Below are 7,685 nucleotides of genomic sequence, written 5' to 3' on the forward strand. Positions count from 1 at the left end.
TATATATATATATATATATGCACGTGCACATGCATGTTGGTATACACGCATGCAAGTGCGTGAATGAATGTAAGTTTACTTATTGTTTACGTTCATCACTGAGAATTCGTGACTTTAAACCAAGATAGGAAACGAAATATATTGGTAGCTAAGGATAAAGTTTGCAAATACAAAAATGGAAACTCTGCACCAAAACAACCAAAACCACCACCACCACCACCACCACTAATAATAACAACAACAACATCACCACCACAAATATATTCACCAGTACTTCCAGTATCATCATCATTAGAGTTAACGTTGTGAACGTCATCGACATATGCGTCACCACCGCCACCACCATCATCGCCATCATCATCATCATCATCATCGTCGTCGTCATCATCATCATCATCATCATCATCATCATCATCATCATCAACATCATCATCATCATCATTAGTAGAACACTGTGCGCCTCGAGTGAAAAGTACAGTGATAATTTAAACGTGCGCCTATACAACTGTTAGCGAAGGGAAATGATGCTCTGTGATGTGCATTCTTATCCAAAGTAAATGAAGCCTAATCAGTGTTCTACTCAATATCCTATTTTGGTGGTCGTAGGACAGAAAAGGCGTCGTTTAACGTCAAATTCTCAAGAAATACTGATGTATTGAAACAGGAATAAGTGAATCGAGAGTCGATGTTTGACCGCATCACTAGAAAAACGATGGAAACATGGGGACGATGGTGATGATGATGCAATGATGATGATGATGACGACGACGACGACGACGACGATGATTATGATGATGACCACAACGATGGTAATGATGATGATGATCGTGATGATCATGATGATGACGATTATGATGATGACGATGATGACGAAAACGATGGTAGTTATTATGGTGATGGTGTTGGTGTTGATAAAAATAGTGACATTGATGTTGCTGCCGTAGATATTCTTGATGCTGTTCATGGTGTTTTGAAATGAAATAAAAAGTGATGATGTTCTTTGCTGCTGGTGTTAAGTGACGCGGTTTGTAGTTGTTGTATTACTGCTGTTGCTTTATTTATTTATTTTTTTCGTTAGGAAGAAAGTTATTATTCGAAGATGATGATAGTCATGATGTTGTTGGTGATGAATGTGAAGATAAGAATGTGGTGAAGAAGAGAGAGAAAAGGGAATACTGAGGAAATAACACCTCCAATTCATTTACAATTAAGAAACTCGGTGTTGCAACGGATAAAGGAGTACAATGAACTCAACCGGCACTACAACATAACTGGAGTCACTTTTTACCGAAAACAGAAAAGCAAATGTGGGCCGAAATAAAACCAACAATTGTTGTAGTATAATAATAATAATGCTAATAATAATAATAATAATAATAATTATTATTATTATTATTATTATTATTAGTAGTAGTAGTAGTAGTTTGGTACAGGCCAGAGATTTCAGGGAAAGGGATAAGTCGAGAAGAAGGGGGCTGGAATCCAACTGGTACTCATTTTATCGTGTGAATTTGAAATCAGAACGTAAAGACAGACAAAATGCAGAAGCAGAAGAAGAAGAAGAAGAAGAAGAAGAAGAAGAAGAAGAAGAAGAAGAAGAAGAAGAAGAAGAAGAAGAAGAAGAGGGTGGAGGAAGAGGAGGAGGAGGAGGAGGAGGAGGAGGAGGTGGAGGACGACGACGACGACGACGACGACGACGACGATGTTGCTGATGATGATGATGATGGCAATGAGTGTTACAGATTGAGGCATAAAGGCAATGATGCTGAGTGGGTGTACACAATGGACGCCATCGACGATAGTCCCTTGTTAGTACTTCTTTTTATTGATCTCAGGAGGATAAAAGCTAACGTTTACAAGGATGAGATTTGAACTCATAATTTACAGAATTGGAACACTATATATTTTCCGATGATTTAAAGATTCTGCAACCGTCAGCCTCAGTACTAAATGGATGCTTTACTTTCTTTCTTTATTGTGGATGAGAGGAAGGAAGGCAAATTTGACCTTGGCAGGATTTGAAACGGCAACGTCCTGAATAGGAGGTAATACCACACAGTATGCTTCCGGACTATCTGAAGATCCTTCCAATTCATCAAGAGAAATTCAAAAGAGACTGTTGGTCGATTAAATCGGCCTTCAGTACTTGACCAGTGCTTTGTTTTATTGATCCAGAAGAAAAGACGGGTGAGTTGAAGAAGGGCAGTGGACTTTGAACTCAAATCCCATGCCGGCGCTCTAACACTTCTGACAACAACAACGATAATAATAATAATAATAATAATAATAATAATAATAATAATAATAATAATAATAATAATAATAATAACAATAATAATAATAATAATAATAATAATAATAATAATAATAATAATAATAATAATGATAATAAAAAAATAATAATAATAATGATAATAATAATAATGATGATGATGATGATGATGATGATGATGATGGTGATGATAATGATGATGACGACGACGACGACGACGACGACGACGACGACAACGACGATGATGATGATGATAATAATACTTTCAGATATAGACACAAGGGCTGAAATTTTGCGGGATGGAGAGTACATGGACCACAGTGCTTGACTAGTACTTATTTCCACGACACCGAAATGATGAAAAGCAAAAAAAAGACCTCGGTGGAATTTGAACTCAGGACGTAAAGACAAGCGTTCTAACGATTTTGCCAGCCGTTCACCTTCTGCCAAAGTAAATAATAAGAATTGTTTAAAATTGTGGGGAAAGTCAAGTGGTTTTAGAAATAGGGCGTAGTTGATTACATTAACTGTAATGTTTTAGCTGTTTTTTGTTTTTTTTTCTTTTTGTTATAAATGCTCTAAAAGATGAAATGGAAAGTCGATAACGGTAGGATTTGAACTCAGAACATAAAAGCGGAAGAAATGCCGCTAAATAATTTGACAACACGGTAACGATTGTGCAAGGTTACCGCATTCATAATGACACGGCCTGAAGATTTGGGGTATACGGATAGTCGATTACATTGAACACAGTACTTGACTAGTACAAATTTTATTGACCCAGAATAATTGAAAGGCAAAGTCGGATACTGTGGCACTTGAACTCAGAACGTATACCCGGAAGGAATGTCGCTAATTATATCGCCCGGCATGCTAACGATTCTACTAGCTTGCCGCCTTAGCAACAATAATTATTTTTTCTATTGTAGGCATAAGGTCTTAAAATTCGGAGTAGGGCTCACGTCGATTACATCGCCCCCAGTGTTCAACTGGTACTTATTTCATCGACCCTTAAAAGAGGAAAGACCTCGGCGGATCTTGAACTCAGAACGAAATGTTGCTAATAATTGTGCCCAGCGTGCTAACAATACCGCCATCTTAATAACAATAATAATAATAATAATAATGATAATAATGGTTTCAAATTCTGGCATAAGGCCAGCAAGTTCGACTGAGGGGTAAGTCAATTACATCGACTGGTACTTTGTTTTATTGACCCGGAAAAGATGTAAGGCAAAGTGAACATCGGCCAAATTGGAACTCTGAAAGTAAAGAGAGAGGAAGTGCCGCCAAACGTTCTCCCCGGCATGCTTACGACTTTGCCTGTTCGCCGCTTCAATAATAGAAGAAGAAGAAGAAGAAGAAGAAGAAGAAGAAGAAGAAGAAGAAGAAGAAGAAGAAGAAGAAGAAGAAGAAGAAGAAGAAGAAGAAGAAGAAGAACAACAACAACAACAACAACAACAACAACAACAACAACAACAACACTCTCAACAGCTCGTTGCACTATCACAATGCCATGCATAGTTATACATGGCAAAGTCTGTTGAAACTTACAACACGGGTATTTATTTTTTACCGGAAAAGGAAGGATCAAAGGCTGGAGTTGCGTCTTCCTAGATTTAATCCCAGCACTTTAAGGAACGCAGTAACATACCACAGGATATTCTGTCAGGTAATCAACCGGTTTTGCCGATCCCCAGTTTTAGGGTTTGGTAGTAATTCATTGAAATAATAACTATCCACCATTGTTAGTTAAAAGCAACTAAACAAATATATATTATCTTTGAAGGTGGATTTACAATCAATTTCTCCAGTTTGAATATTTCACTGATTAGAAGGTATTTTAGCGATGACGGTTGGATGATTTTGAAACTGACGGGATTCGAACTCAGATTGTAAGGGGACATAACTAAACACACAAAGACACTATGTCGGTCGCTCTAGCTATTAACCATTAATAATAATTCTAATTTCTATAATACCACATTTGCTGCAATGCCACAGATTTTTGGTTAAGTGTGCAGTCTGTTTAACCGACCAAAATATTTAACGGCTATTTATTATATTCACCATCCGCTACGATAAATAGTATGTTAACACCAAATTCATGATGATGATGACAATGGTTTCAAATTTTGCCACAAGGACAGCAATTCTGGGGGAAGGGATTAGTCGATTACATCGACCTTAGTGTTTAACTGGTACTCATTTTATCGACCCCGAAAGGATGAAAGACAAAGTCGACTTCGGCAGAATTTGAAATCAGAACGTGAAGACAGGCGAAATACCGCTAAGCATTTCGCCCGGCCGGCGTCTTAACGATACGGCCAACTCGCTGTCTTGATAATAATAATAATAATCATTTCTGCTAAAGGCACAAGGCTTGAAATTTGGAGGGAGGGTACTAGTGGATTACATCGATCCCAGAGTTATATTGACACCTAATTTATCGATCCCGAAAGAATTAAAGGCAAAGCTGACCACGGCAGAATTTGAAATCAGAACGTAAAACGGACGAAATACCACTTAGCATTTCACCCGGCGTGGTAACGATACTGCCAGCTCGCCGTCTTAATAATAATGATGATGATAATAATAATAATAATAATAATAATAATAATAATAATAATAATAATAATAATAATAATAATAATAATAATAATAATAATAATAATAATAATAATAATAATAATAATAATAATAATAATAATAATAATAATAATAATGATGATGATGATGATGATGATGATAATGATAATAATAATAATGCTTAATAACTAATGGAAATATGTAAATTATATATGTAGAATACCGGACAAAATGACTCGGAGTATGCTAGAAACTGTTTCGTTTTTGTTTTTCCTGACTTCGAGTTTGTAAAATAACAGTCGAATACTGTAACTGATATAATAATTTTTTTACTTCTTGTCTGTACAATGTCTGAACTTGTTTAAATTTTAGAATTCTATAGCGTCATTAATTATTTGCTAATTGTCGAATCAGTTAAGATATATTAATAAGACTTATCATATATAACATAGACACATGCCGAAATATTTGAGGTGGGGGTTATTTCTTCAATAAAATTTACCTGTGCTTTTTTTTTTTTTTGACACAGGAAGAATAGAGCTGCGAAGTTTACCTCAACATGAATTGAACTTGGAACGTAAAAAATCGGAACAAATGTGACAAGACACGTTGTCTGAGGATTTAACAAGTTCACCACTCTACTACATGATGATGATGATGATGATGATGATGATGTTGATGAAGGTTATAGAAATATTAATAATAATGATGGTTTCTGATTTAGGCTCAAAAACAACAATTGTCGAAGGTGTAGGGTGGGGGTGTAGCTGATACCATCACTCCCAGTTATTTTCAGACTGGTACTATACCGATTACGAAAAAAAAAAGAAAAAAGAAAAAAAAATGAAAGTGAAAGTTGATATGAGTGGGATTTGAAATCAGAATATAAACAGCCGGAATAAGTATCAGAAGGCTATTTTCCAGCATTCTAACGATTTTAGCAATTAAATAATAATAATAATAATAATAATAATAATAATAATAATAATAATAATAATAATAATAATAATAATAATAATAATAATAATAATAATAATAATAATAATAATAATAATAATAATAATAATGATAATAATAATAATAATAATAATAATGATAATAATAATAATAATAATGATGATGATGATGATGATGATGATGATGATAATAATAATAATAATAATTATAATAATAATGATGATGATGATGATGATGATGATAATAATAATAATAATAATAATAATAATAATAATAATAATAATAATAATAATAATAATAATTAGAATATTGATTTCAAATTTTGGCACAAGGCCACCATGTTTGGGGCATGTGTAAGTGGATGATACCCACCCCGGTACACAGCTGGTACTTATTTAAAATAACACTCATTTCTACTACGTGTACAAGATCTGAAATTTTGGGTAAGCGGGTAGATTGATTACATCTACCCCAGTTCTCAAGAAGTAGTTTTTTCAACCGACCCAAAACGATGAATTTGAGCTCACAACATAAAGCCGGGAGAAATGCCACTTATCATAATATCCGGCACAGAAACAATTCTACCAGCTCACCTTATTATTATTACTATTATTATTATTATTATTATTATTATTATTATTATTATTATTATCATTATTATCATTATTATTATTATTATTATTATTATTATTATTATTATTATTATTATTATTATTATCATTATTATTATTATTATTATTATTATTATTATTATTATTATTATTATTATTATTATCGTCTTTGCCGTCGACGTCGTTGTTGTTGTTTGCTGTCGTCGTCGTTTTTGATGGTGGTGCTGATGTTGTTGTTGTTGTTAAGTCGGTGAGCTGGCAGAATCGTTAGCGTACTAGACAAGATGCTTAGCAATATTTCGTCCGTCTTGGCGTTCTGAGTTCAAATTTCGCTGAGGTCGACTTTGCCTTTTATTCTTTTGGGGTGAGTAAAACAATCACCAGTTGAACACTGGGGTCGATGTATTCGACTTAGCCATTCCGCGGAAACTGCTGCCCTTCTGGCAAAATTTGAAACAATTATTATTATTATTATTATTATTATTATTATTATTATTATTATCATTATCATTATTATTACTATTATTAATAATAATAATAAAACAATAATAATAATAATAATAATAATAATAATAATACTAATAATAATAATAATAATAATAATAATAATAATAATAACAATTCCAAACTACGGGTCAAGGTCACACATGTGATGGATGTGGGTTGGGGAGCTTCACCCCTATGTACATTGCAGGGTTTGAAAGCAGATTGAAACGAAGACAGGCGAATAACTATAGTTGATTTTTTTTATTTTATTTATTCTGAGCTTTACAATTATACATTCCTCATATAGGCATCCTACACCTTAACTATCAGGGAGACACTCAATAGAATCAATACCATTATTTCCACGCACGTTCGCGCACGCATATACACATGAAATCACGTACAAACACACATGCACATATGTCTTCATGTGTTGTGTGCATATGCGTGTATTTATATGAGTGTATGTGTTATGTGAGTCAGTGTGTGTTATGTGAGTCTGTGTGTGTGTGTGGGGGGGGGTTGTGTTTGCATCGAAGTATTTTTCATAAATTGCTCAAAAATAATTTAAAATTAATTAGAGGTATGAGCTACGGCACGGATGTCTATGCCCAGCTAAGAAAACCAAAATAATTGAAAATAATCTCGGATATATAATGAAAAGTATCTACATATATTTATATACATGTGTATATATGTGTATATATATATATATACACACACACACACACACACATATATATATATATATATATATATATATATATATA

The 7,685-nt window shown here is 33.6% G+C and overlaps 1 protein-coding gene across 2 annotated transcripts in view; it reads right to left on the minus strand.

Annotated features, from left to right (window-relative positions):
- The window catches only part of LOC106874384 (glutamate receptor ionotropic, kainate 2), a 1,088,700-nt gene that overhangs the window by 1,078,671 nt on the left and 2,344 nt on the right, over window positions 1-7,685 (minus strand). The gene's annotated exons all lie outside the window — the stretch shown is intronic.

The sequence above is a fragment of the Octopus bimaculoides genome, chromosome 2 (assembly GCF_001194135.2).
Source record: "Octopus bimaculoides isolate UCB-OBI-ISO-001 chromosome 2, ASM119413v2, whole genome shotgun sequence".
NCBI lineage: Eukaryota > Metazoa > Mollusca > Cephalopoda > Octopoda > Octopodidae > Octopus > Octopus bimaculoides.